Here is a 12,896-nt window from a genome sequence, read left to right on the forward strand (position 1 = left end):
ATCTTCAAATATGCCTCTCTCACCTCTGCTTCCATCATCACATCTCGTCCAATTCTGACTCTTCTACCTCCCTCTTGCTGTTATAAAGACCCTTGTGATTGCTTGGCATGGTAGCTCACACCTGTAATCCCAACACCCTGGGATGCCAAGGCAGGAGGAATGCTTGAGGCCTGGGGTTCAAGACCAGCCTGGGCAACATAGTGAGACTCCACCTCTACAGACATAGTAGTAATGATGAATATTAGCCAGTCATTGTGATGCACACCAGTAGTCGAAGCTACATGAGAGGCTGAGATGAGAGAATTGCTTTAGCCCAGGAGTTTGAGACCAGTCTAGGCAACATAACGAGACTGCATTTTTATAAAGAATACAAAAATTATCTGGGCATAGGTGGCATGCACCTGTAGTCCTGGCTACTCAGGAGGCTAAGGCAGGAGGATTGCTTGAGCCCAGGTTGAGGCTGCAGTGAGCTATGATCACATCACTGCACTCCAGCCTGGGTGATAGAGTGAGACGCTGTCTCAAAAATAGAAAACAAAAGAAGAGAAAGACACATTTGGTCTCTGCCCCTGGTCCTGGCACAGAGCTTCTAAAGCTCTTATAAAGTCCTCAATGATAGGAGCATCTTTTGTTTTAATATTTGGTCTTTGTCCTAGGTTTCTAGCACAAGATCCTCTTGTAGATCACCCTACCCCCTACTTCCTACCCCATCCCCTACAAAACAACCCAATTCTTCTCCTTAATGGAGCTATATTACAAAAACTTGTACTCATTTATATTTTGAATTTCATTCATTAAAATTTTGTGGAAATTTGTTTTCTCTCTTGTTATACCTACATGCTATTCTTGGTTTTGTCTCTTAGTCTTTGAAGCCTAAAATATTTAGCATCTGGCCCTTTAATTTGTTGACCCTTGGACTAAAGGAACTGGGAGGACTTTGGACTGGAAGAAAGAACACAATATGACAACTGCTCTCAAATATTTGCTGGACTCAATAGGGAGCTGGATCCATCCATCACCAGGGGCATCTTTACTATGGAACACTCTCCTACCTACGAAGAATTATCGTATGACTAAGTTCTGTCTCTACAAAAACAGACAAACAAAATTAAGCCATGAAGGGTAGTGTGCGCCTGTAAGTCCAGTGACTCAGGAGGCTGAGATGGGAGGGCTGTTTGAGCTCAGGAGCTTGAGATTACAGTAAGCTATGATTGTGCCACTGCACTTCCAACCTGAACAGCACAGCAAGAGTCTGTCTCTAAAAAGAAAGAGAACAGACACTTTGCAGAATGGGATAAAATATTTAGAATTCATATAGCTGACCAGAGTTTATTATTTAAACTTTAAAATATGCAAAAGACTTGAATAGTAGGCCAGGCACGGTGGCTCACACCTGTAATTCCAGCACTTTGGGAAGCCGAGGCAGGCGGATCACGAGGTCAAGAGATCGAGGCCATCCTGGCCAACATGGTGAAACCCTGTCTCTACGAAAAATACAAAAATTAGCTGGGCATGGTGGCACGCACCTGTAGTCCCAGCTCTTCAGGAGACTGAGGCATGAGAATCACTTGAACCCAGGAGGCAGAGGCTGCAGTGAGCAGAGATCACACCACTGCACTCTAGCCAGGTGGCAGAGCAAGACTCTGTCAAAAAAAAAAAAAAAAAAAAAAAAGACTTGAATAGTAATTCCACCAAAGATATACAAATGGCCAATAAGCACATAAGATGTTCAAAATCACTAGTTATTAGGGAAAGAAAATCAGTCCTAAAATGAGATATCACATCACACCTACTAGAATGGCTATAATAATAATGAAAAGATAACAAGCGCTGGTGAAGAAGCGGAGAAATTAGAACCCTTGAATATTCTCGGTAGGAATGTAAAATGGTACAGTCACTGTGAAAAAGTCTGTAAGTTCCTCAAAAAGTTAAACACAGAATTATCGTATGACTAAGCAATTCCACTCCCAGGTGTATACCCAAAGGAATTGAAAAAATGAACTCAGAAACATGCCGAGTGCTGATGTGCAAGTGTTGATGTTGACTGGGGACAAGAGAAGAAAGGGAAGTCCAAGGACAGTATTTACTGCAGCATTAATCACAATAACCAAAAGGTGGACACACCCCAGGTGTCCATCCATAGATGAAGGGGTAAACAAAATGTGACATATACATGCAATGGAATATTATTCAACCACGAAAAAGAATGAAGTTCTGATCAATGCTATCAGATATATTGTTACAACCTGGCTGAACCTTGAAAACATTAGGCTAAGTGAAATATGCCACACATAAAAGGGCAAGTATTGCATAATTCTTTTTATATGAGGTACCCAAATAAGGAAATTCATAGAAACCAAAATTAGATTAAGAAGTTACCAGGGTATCAGGGAGGAGAGAATGGAAAGTTATTGCTTATTTGGTACAGAATTTGTTTGGGATGATGGAAAATTCTGGAAATACATAGTCATGATGGTTGTAAACCTTGTGAATGTAATTAAATGTCACTGAATTTTACACATTTTAAATCAATCCTTTCTAAAAACCAAAGAGAAATGGAATGGCATATATTACCTATCAAATGCTGTGCTGGATACATTATAGCCATTATGTTACTGAGCTTCATGAATGTCTGTGAGTCATTCATGGCCAAGTATATTTCTCAAAGTCTCACAGCTAGGAACGGGCAGTAAATTTTTTCACTAAACAATGGGTAGTTTTCTACATAAGGGTCAAGGATCATCTGCCAGGGTTATTTAATACAAAGGAGATTTTCACATTAGAAAGCAGATTACTAATAAAACCAATAATAATAGTAACATGCCTTTTGCATACATTATCTCCTTAATCCTCACAAATAGGAAAGAAAGAACCTAAGACATCACAGAGCCACTTAGGATTAAGAATGCAAGCTGCCACCAATATGCATCCTCTGTCCTTAAAGACCTGAGCTACTAACATGGAAAAGCTTGAAAAACACTGCCTTCAGGTATGAATAAACATATATTACATCTCAGTGAGAATGCATCACTTAGGGGCAAGGGCAGCAGATGCTTATCTATTTTGTCTTATCTACTGATAACTTAATTCAGAAATTGTAATAAAAGTAATACAAATGTTATAAATATATTTTCTCTTAATTTTTAAAGAGCAATGATTATAGTCTGAAAAACTGTCATTCAGCGACTAGTATTGAAAGTGCCATACTGAGGCCAAATCTTTTTGGTTTTCAATATCTAGCTTTATCATGTCACAGTTACCTTCAGATTCTTTTCCATTTATATTGTAAAAATGCACATGAACTCAAAACTCTAGGTAAATCTATAAACCTATACCTATGAATCAACCTTTAATTCAATAAAAAATACACTTTCTCTACACACAGTTTCTTTCTCTTTTTTATGTGCATTATCTTATTTAATCCTCAAAGCAATCCTCTGAGTTAGATTTTTTTTTAAGGGATACATGTGCAAAACATGCAGGTTTGTTATACAGGTATACACGTGCCATGGTGGTTTGCTGCACCCAACCTGTCATCTACATTAGGTATTTCTCCTAATGTTATCCCTCCCCTAGCCCCCCACCTCACACAGGCCCCAGTGTGTGATGTTTCCCTCCCTGTGTCCATGTGTTCTCATTGTTCAACTCCCACCTATGTGTGAGAACATGCAGCGTTTGGTTTCCTGTTCTTGTGTTAATTTGCTGAGAATGATGGTTTCCAGCTTCATCCTGCAAAGGACATGAACTCATCCTTTTTATGGCTGCATAGTATTCCATGGTGTATATGCGCCATATTTTCTGGGAGTGTAAATTAGTTATTCCTCTTTTTTTAACCTTAAAATTTGAATTTATGGAGCATTAAGTTCTTGACTGTAAAATCAAAAAGAAAAAAGAGATGTGAGGTCAAAGGAAGGAGAGATACTGACAAATGTGCCAGGAGTTAAAAAGTAAAATTTTTCAGTAAAGAATAACAGTTAAGATGGTTGTTCATGTTGTTATTGAAACAAAAGAGGTTTGGTCTGGGTCCTGCTGCTCACTGCACAGAAACCCAATGCCAAGTATTGCTGAGGAAGAAGGCTGTAACCCGGTGCTGCAGCCAAGGAGAGGGAAGCTCAGTCTCAAATCCATCTCCTTCACTGACTAAAACTAGGAGTCTATTTGGCAGGAAGAAATGTAACAATGTATAAGAAAACAGGAATTAGGGAGGAGCAAGGAAGCATCTGGTACTGTGATCTGGTGAATTTCAGATCTTTGATACTTTCTGAAGATCTTTTTTTGAGGAGGGAAGGCAGATAAATGTAAGTTTCAAGCTTTAACAGCAGGATTAAATTTCTACGTTTATCATTTATGGGACTACCCGGCTAGTTTCAAATTAAGCAATGATTCTATAGGTCCTTTTTGTTGTTTTAAAATCTGAAACAATTGAATGTATGTTTTATGCTAAACCTAAAGAAAATCCATTTCATGTGCTAAAAACCAGAGTAGATCAAAGTAAAAGCTGTTACAAACAGCCTATGAGTATCAAGTTTGGGAACACTATGAAAAATTCTAAAAAAGGTAATCAATTCATAAAACTTACAGATTAACAAATGAATATTTCAGAATTCTTATCAGTACTAAGCATGAACATGACCTTATCAATATTTTCATTACTAATCATACAATAAAAACCTGACTTCTGACTATTCTAAGGTATAAATGTGTACTTTACCTTAAATAGGAAAACAGTGTATCCACTTTCAGATTCATTACAAGATTCACAGAAGAGAAAACTGATAGCCGTCTATCGATTAAAAGCATTTTTTTAAGACAGTTTTGCTCTTGTTGCCTGGGCTGGAGTGACATGACAAGATCTTGGCTCACTGTAACCTCCGCCTCCCAGGTTCAAGTGATTCTCCTGCCTCAGTCTCCCGAGTAGCTGGGATTACAGGTGTCTGCCACCATGCTGGTTTTTTTTGTTTTGTTTTGTTTTGTTTTTGTATTTTTAGTAGAGATGGGGTTTCACCATGTTGGCCAGGCTGGTCTTAACTCCTGACCTCAGATGATCCACCCACCTCAGCCTCCCAAGAGATGGAATCTCACTGTGTTGCCCAGGTTGGCCTACAACTCCCAGGCTCAAGTGATTCTCCCACCTCAGGTTTGAGAGTGGCTGGGACAACAGGGTGCACACCCAGATGAGGGTAATTTTTGTAACAAAGGGAGTTAGGAAACTTTCTATCAGAGAAACCTCAAGGCCCAGATGGTTTCACTGGCATATTTTACCAACTTACTAAAAAAAAGAATGTAACTAATTCCTCATGTCACAAGCAGTCAATTACTGAAAACTGACTGCTAAAAACATGAAATTCATTTGGACATGGCCTAATATGTGTATATACATATTCACATAATTACGAGCCAGAAGGTTTACTCAAAACACTTTCAGAGTTCTCTAGACCTAATAAAGCTATCCTTTGAGAGAAAATAAACCTGTTAGGCAATTGCAAATTAAAACCACAATGAGGAATCACTGCATATCAACTTAAGGTTGACCATACAAGTGTTCACAAGAACGTCAACAAAAACTCTCATACCCTGCTGATGGAAATGTAAAATAATGCAGGTGCCTTGGAAAACAGTTTGGCATTTCCTTCAAAAGTTATAGATCCCAGCTATTCCATTCCCAGATATCTACTCAAGAGAAATGAAGGCCTATGTCCACACAAAAACTTGTACACAAACATTCATAGTAGCTCTATTTGCAGTAGCCGCAAACTGGAAGAACCCAAATGGCAATCAACAGACAAAGGGATGAGCAAATTTTGACCCATGTATACACCAGCGTATTAATCAACAACAAAATGGAATCTCCTACTGATACATGCAACATTGTGGATGAATTTCAAGACAATCATGTGAAGTAAAGAAGCCACAATAGTCCCTACCCCATGAAAATAATCCACATTTTATCATATCATATCATATGTATGACTTTCTAGAAAATGCAAATTAAGCTAAAACAGAAAATCAGCATGTTTCCTGAATACTGGGCAGGGTCATGAATTACAAGGGGACACGAGAAAACTTTTGGGGGGGTATGGATATTTCATTATCTCGGTTGCAATGAAGGTGGTTTATTAGGTATGTACATGTCAAAACTGGATTTTATACTTTAAATGTTTAATTTACTATAATTACACATTGATAAAAAATTAAGCTGACTATATCTGCATTTGCCTAATAGGTTTATTTTGCAACACTAGAAACTGGGATTGAATTCTAAATTGTGCCACAACTTCTGCTTATACTTTTACAAACATGAATGATTATTTTACATATCCCCTGAATTGTGTGAGTTGACCTTATATCCACATTTTTAAAATGTTTTATCCCATTGACTCATTTACAAATATAGATGTCCATCAAGAACTAATCAATAAAATACTATTTAAGAAGTTAAAGCAACTGATAAACTTTAATTTTAATCACAATTTTTTTTTATTAAAAAACTGCATTCACCCTTATTACCTTGAATGTGATATAATCATAATCAGGATCTTCTGATTCTTCCTTTACTGTCACAGCTGCCACTTCCAGGGGAATGACTGTAAAAGCAAATGAAATTGTATGATTGCATGTCAGGGCTTTCAGCTAAACTGTGTAGGGAAATCCTCTCCATGCTCCCTATAAATACAACAATGAATACCCATTTTAAATAAAGACTTTAAAAGTCTTTGCAAGGACAAAAGTTCGCTAGGTAGCAGAGTGTAGGAATCACCTATAGTCCCAACCGAGACAAAGTTTTAACCATGTATTAATATTCTGCAATTATTTGCTACCAATTTTTTTCTCCAGCAAATTCTTATCTTTAGAATTAAAGAAAATTTAATCACAATCCATGTTCACTGAATATTAAAACTACTATTATAAACCACTGTTATATACATCAGTTTTAATAACTCAATATTCCAGAGTAGAGATGGTATAATTTTTGGCAATTTCAATAATGAGATACATTGATTTTTTTTTCCTCCTCATAAATCCCTTTTATTAACAAGAGGACAAAGCACACCTTTCTGCATAAAGGTTTGCCTACAATTAGGACAGGTAATTTGAAGCCACCTTTGTGGCCAGATACAAAAGAGTGCATACTGGGTAATTCCTCTCATTTGAAGGTCAAAATAGGCAAATGAAATCTTTGTTATTGAATATGTAAGGCTGGGTGTGGTGGCTCATGCCTGAAATTCTAGTACTTTGGGAGGCCAAGGCAAGCAAATCACCTGAGGTCAGGAGTTCAAGACCAGCGTGGCCAACATAGTGAAACCCCATCTCTACTAAAAATACAAAAATGTAGTTGGGTGTGGTGGTGGGCACTGTAGTTCCAGCTACTCGGGAGGCTGAGGCAGGATAATGGCGTGAACCCCCAAGGCAGAGCTTGCGGTGAGCCGAGATCGCACCACTGCACTCCAGTCGGGGCGACAGAACAAGACTGTCTCAAAAAAAAAAAAAAAAAAACAACCTAAAAACATTAATGTAAGGGTAGTAAACTAAGTAAGGAATAAGTTTTTGTGACAATTGACAGCAGATTAGAATGACTATAGTTAACAACAATGCATTGTACATTCCAAATTAGTTAGAAGAGAGGACTTGAAATCATAAATACTCAAGGTGATGGACACCCCAACTACTCTGACTTCATCATGACACAGATGATACATATAACAAATATCAGTTACCCTAAAAAAACCTACAAATGTATGAATTAAAAAGGTTAAATCCAAAAAAAGTCTTGTAAGTTGCAGAAAAGTAGACTGTAGCAACTGTACGTATTTTCTTCCTTTCCTGCTATGAATGTGTTTGTATGCAGATTATGCATTTGCATATATTAACTATTCCCTTCTTCTATGCAGCAGTATTTTACAGAAGTTTTATTGGAGGTTTCTTTTCCATTTGTCCATTAGACTAGAGATTACTCAAATAGGTTAGGATTGAATTTGAAGAGTAAGTGATATGCCTCATGACTAGATAGTCAGTCTCCCAGAGATGGGTGTGGCTGTTGGAACACTACATCTCCTCATTTTGAGCAGATGGTAAAAATTGATTTCTTTGTAGGAAGTTGCACTCTGTTGGATGGAACAGTTGTGTTGTTGTACAGAAAGTCAAATGTGCAGGGAAGGGTGTGTATATTTCCTGAGTAGCCGAAGAGGGTAGCCAGGGCTAGCCATTAAAGCCGCTGTCTCTTAGTTGCAAATCCATCCTCTGGGTTTCTGGTGAAGCTTGAGCTCTGCACAGCAACTGGCTTTGTGTGAGTCTCTGCCACAAGAACACACTATGTGGAGACAATAGGCTAGAGAAGGGGAAGGGATCTGTGCCTCCTTTTTGTCTCCTTGTCTGCACCCTAATCCCATCAAGGTCACTCCTTGGTACCTTCATTCAGCCTGGTGAATGAAGGCCCTCCAATAACAAGATATGTGTCTGGTTGACAAGGCCTCTGACACTACCGACAGCTTCACTACGCCCCAAAGCCGCCAGTGCCAACCACACGGCATCCCACCTCCAAAGTCAAAATGAGAGTGGCTGCAGTGGCAGCCATAACCTAGATTTGCTCCTTAGACACCTTAGTGTTCTAATTTTGGGGGGAAGGACAAGGCAGGTGGATCATTTGAGGTCAGAAGTATGAGAGCAGCCTGGCCAACATGGTGAAACCCAGTCTCTACTAAAAATACAAAACTTATCTGGGCATGGTGGCACTCACCTGTAATCCCAGCTACTCAGGAGGCTGAGGCAGGAGAAGCACTTGAACCTGGGAGACGAAGGTTGCAGTGAGCTGAGATCGAACAGCTGCACTCTAGCCTGGGCAACAAAGTGAGACTTCGTTTCAAAACAAAACAAAAAATAATAATGCTTCCATGGTTTCTTGCAGCTCTCCCAAAATACATTTACATACATAAAAGCTCATTTACATACATAGAAGCTCATTCACCTACGCAGAAGCTCATTCACCTACGCAGAAGCTCATTCACCTACGCAGAAGCTCATTCACCTACGCAGAAGCTCATTCACACCCGCAGAAGCTCATTCACACCCGCAGAAGCTCATTCACACCCGCAGAAGCTCATTCACACACGCAGAAGCTCATTCACACACGTAGAAGCTCATTCACACACGTAGAAGCTCATTCACACATGTAGAAGCTCATCCACATACATAAAAGCTCATTTACATACATGCACACACACACATGATCACAGCTCTTCCCCTCTCCCCAACAATTCATTCCAGATGCCATTAGATGGTGCTAAGTGTGGCAGGTGATTGCCCCAGGAAGCACAGCAAGATGAGAAGGTTTAGGAGGAGCAGGAGAAGTTGCCAAGGGCCTGGGCAGACAGAGGCAGATGAAGGGCAGGCAAGGTGATAACAGCCCACCAAGGAGTGTCCCATGTGAGTAAAGGACATGGGTTGAGCAGCGGGAGGCTCAATGGTGGCACTAGTACACAAGATAAATACTGGGTAAATGATGAAATAAATCAATAGGCTGAGAATATCTGGGTGGCATAGTTCTATGAAAGAATTATAAATAGGAAAAGAAACAAACAAACCAACCAACCCAAGCCCTGGATGTTAAGAACAGAAGTGAAGATACAGGTATGAGCCTTTGGCCTTCAACATGTGTAAGTACACAGATAAATACAGATGTAAATGTGTGCATGCACACAATGATTTTCCTTATTGTGCTGACTGTATTGTGGTTACACAGGCCAATGTCCTTGTTTGTAAAAATTACACATGGAAGTAGCTGAAAGATAGGGCATTGTGCTGGCAACTTACTGTCAAATAGTACAGGAAAAAGTTTATTGCACCATCTACATGGATGCTTTCTGGGGTCTTTCCGTTAGCTTGAAATTGCTTCCAACTGTAACTGATTTTACAACAAAAATTTTAAAGAATTGCAATATTATTTATCTCTTCTACATCAAGCTTTTCTCTTGTAGTCTATCTTACAGGTACTTCCATATGAATATAAACAGATCTATCACTTTGTGTTTACTGGCAACATGGATGCAATTTCCAGAATGGAACAGTTGGTTAATTATCTTTTTTATAAGGCAGCAATGGGTTAAAGAATACATGCATCTTAAAATAATAGATATTGTCAAAGTACCATGCACAAAATAGCTACAGTTTATATGCCAACAATGTCTTAACCTGCCTGTTTTTCCAAACCCTTTCCTAAGACTAAGCATAAACAAAATTTACTGTCTGCCAACCTGCTAGGTGTCAAACATTTTCATTCTCAGATTGTTATCCTCACTTCTTTAACGAGATTGAGAATTTCTTGAGTCTCTGCTCATTTATTTTGTGGCTTGCTTCTTTTAAAACAACATATAGATGGGGTCTTCCCCTTTGTTGCCCAGGCTGGGTTCAAACTCCTGAGTGCATGCAATCCTCCCATCTTGGCCCCTCAACGGCTGGGATTACTGGTGTAAGCGACCGTGCCCAACCTGGATTCATTCTTCGTAAATCAAACTCTTTGTCATTTTCTTGCAAATAGCCTACCCTTTCTCTTACATGTCCTTTGACACATTTTAGCTGGCTTTGCCACACAGAACCTTTCGATTTTTAGTTAAATGTAGGCTTAGAAAACATGTCAAGAAACTGAAGTGTTTCTTTTTTCACCTGCTTTTAATCTAAAATCTTATTATATCTGGATTTTAACATTTCTTAAAAGTAATGTCAGATTATAAATGTTTGGATTTTATTCATTTTCTAAACGATTCTGACTGGTTTCCTACATATATAATCATATGACCTGCAAAAGAAGATGTGCCCTTTACTTTCTAATTATTTGCAACTAATCTGTACTGGTTTATACATCTAGGAAACTGATGAGCAGCCGGTGGGAGTGTGTATCTTTTTCCTATGAAGTGTGCTTCTAGTGGTTTACTATTAGACAATAATGGGTTGGCATTTGCAATAATATTCCAACCAATTATATTAAGGATGTCTGCTGCTTTTTCATGAGATACCCAGATGATACATTATTTCTAGTTAATTTAATAATATGAGAAAATGAATTAAGATTTTTTATAAAATTATCCTGTGTTTCTGGATAAATCCTAAATCTGAAATTCACTGTAGAATATACATTTTTATATTTTAGAGATAGGATCTTGCTCTGTTGCCCAGGCTGGAGAGCAATGGTATAATCCTAGCTCACTTCAGCCTCCAATTTCTGGACCCAAGCGACCCTCTTGCCTCAGCCTCCTAAGTAGCTGAGACTACAGACATGCACCACCACACCTGTCTAATTTTTGTATTTTTTATAGAGATGGGGTTTTGCCATGCTACCCAGGCTAGTCTTTAACTCCTTGGCTCCAGCAATCCACTCGCCACAGCCTGCCAAAGTGCTGAGACTATAGACATGAGTCATCACACTGAACCATGAGATATTTTTTGAACTCATGTGAAAGCACAGTTAAAAGCCCCACAATGCCAGGATCTGCAACAGTGAGAATTCAGATAGAACACAACTGACAGCTGGCTCCCATCCTCTGTAAGAAGTTAAGCCCAGAGACATCGACTATTTTTCAACAATGTAAAATTGTGTCTCATATGATTAAAATTTTTGGACCCCATATATAACCTAAAGACAGGTTATATAGCTTAAAAGAACATATAAGCTATAAATGCCTTAATATATAAACTAGTGCCAGGCACGGTGCTGCATGCTTGTAATCCTAGCACTTTGAGAGGCCAAGTTGAGTGCATTACTTGAGCCCATGAGTTGATTTTTGAAGAAGGTTTTATGGCAAGTAAGCGGAGAAGGAAAGGTCTTTTCGACAGATGCTGCTGGTACATCACATGCAAAATGATGACTTTAAACTCTTATCTCACAATATATGCAAAAAATAACTCATAATGGATCTTACCCCTAAACATAAGAGAGAAAACTATAAATTTCAGGAAGAAAATCTAAGTCTAAACCTTTGTGACCTTAGATTGGACAAAGATTCTCTAGATACAACACTAAGAGCGTAGTAATAAAAGGAAAACTTGAAAAACTGAATTTCTCCAAAGCAAAAGCTTTTGAGCTATAAGGGACACCACCAAGAAAATGAAACAACTAGCCAGACAGAAACAATATGTGCAAAATCTTATTTCTGATAAAAGACTTGCATCCAGAACATATCGAGAACTCCTGAAACTCGTAAAAGAAAAACACAATTTTTAAATGGGCAGACACTTACATAGACATGTCATCAAAAAGAAAATAAGTAAAACAAAATAGAATCTTCATGCCTTTGCATTAGGCAATGGTTTCTTAAATATGAAGTCAAGGCCGGATGCAGTGGCTCACGCCTGTAATCCCAGCACTTTGGGAGGCCGAGGCAGGTGGTTCACGATATCAGGAGATAGAGACCATCCTGGCTAATACAGTGAAACCCCGTCTCTACTAAAAATACAAAAACTTAGCCATGCATGGTGGCACGCGCCTGTAGTCCCAGCTACTCAGGAGGCTGAGGCAGGAGAATCACTTGAACCCAGGAGGCGGAGGTTGCAATGAGACAAGATCATGCCACTGTACTCCAACCTGGGCAACAGAGCGAGACTCTGTCAAAAAAAAAAAAAAAAAAAGAAAAAAAATATATATGAAGTCAAAGGCACAAGTGCCAAGAGAATAATATGGTTTCTATAAAAATTAAAAACTTTTCTGCCTCAAAATGATACTACCAAGCAAGGGAGAAGACAACTTAGATATTAAGAATAATGTAGAATTATTAGAATTGGAGAAAATATTTCCAAATCCTACACCACAGCCTGCATGAAAGGGTGACATCCTGTCTCACATGCAAATTTTTTAAAATCATCAATCAATTAGGGACTTATATCGAGACTATGTAAAAAACTCTTATGAC

At 38.7% G+C, this 12,896-nt stretch overlaps 1 long non-coding RNA gene across 1 annotated transcript in view; it reads right to left on the reverse strand.

The window, feature by feature from the left end:
- The window catches only part of LOC134760012 (uncharacterized), a 78,980-nt gene that overhangs the window by 4,874 nt on the left and 61,210 nt on the right, over nt 1–12,896 (reverse strand). The window contains exons 8-9 of the long non-coding RNA XR_010136926.1: nt 8,735–8,832; nt 6,508–6,584 (exon numbers count right to left, since the gene is read on the reverse strand). This is a non-coding gene — a long non-coding RNA (uncharacterized LOC134760012). The remainder of the gene's footprint in view (nt 1–6,507; nt 6,585–8,734; nt 8,833–12,896) is intronic.

The sequence above is a fragment of the Pongo abelii genome, chromosome 15 (assembly GCF_028885655.2).
Source record: "Pongo abelii isolate AG06213 chromosome 15, NHGRI_mPonAbe1-v2.0_pri, whole genome shotgun sequence".
In the NCBI taxonomy this organism is placed as follows: domain Eukaryota; kingdom Metazoa; phylum Chordata; class Mammalia; order Primates; family Hominidae; genus Pongo; species Pongo abelii.